Below are 719 nucleotides of genomic sequence, written 5' to 3' on the forward strand. Positions count from 1 at the left end.
TGGTGTTTTGTTTGTGGTATGTCTGCACAATGTGTGTACAGTACCCAAGGAGGCCAGAAGAGGGCATCAGACCCCTGAAACTGGAGTCACGGGTGGTTGTGAGCAACCATGTGGGTGCTGGGAATGGAACCTGGCTCTTCTACAAGAGCAGTCAATGTTCTTAACCACTGAACCATCTCTGCATCCTCCTTGTGTTATTTTTGCACAGTGGTGTTAGCACTTCCACAAATCAGCTCTTATGACAGTGGTTCCTCCTTTATCCATTCACATCCTCCACACTGTAAGAGGGCAGGCATCCTCTTCTTTGGGGATGGTCTATGTTTTCTTTAATTAAGGTTACTTTTTTATTATTATGTTTGAGAAGTTCATTCAGTGTGTTCTAATAACACTTCCCTCCACCCCTCCCCTAACTCTTTCTTTCCCATTACATGCTCTCAATTCTTGTCCTCTATTTTTTTAACGTCCCACCAAGTCCAGTTTATACTGCCCAAATAAGTGTGAGGCTAGCAACCAGTTGACCTACAAACCCTTGAAAACTGACTGTTCCTCAGAATCCATCAACTGCCAATAGCTTCCCAGTTTTCAGGGGGTGGGAGGGACAGTCATGAGCTCACCCATGCTGGGATGTGGACTTGTATAGGTTTAAGGTTGTTTCCTGGTTTGCCTTAAGTACAGTTTAACTTTTCTAACTGTGCCCTTCTGCCTTTATTTCTTATGGA

The sequence above is a fragment of the Peromyscus leucopus genome, chromosome 19 (assembly GCF_004664715.2).
Source record: "Peromyscus leucopus breed LL Stock chromosome 19, UCI_PerLeu_2.1, whole genome shotgun sequence".
Classification (NCBI taxonomy): Eukaryota; Metazoa; Chordata; class Mammalia; order Rodentia; family Cricetidae; genus Peromyscus; species Peromyscus leucopus.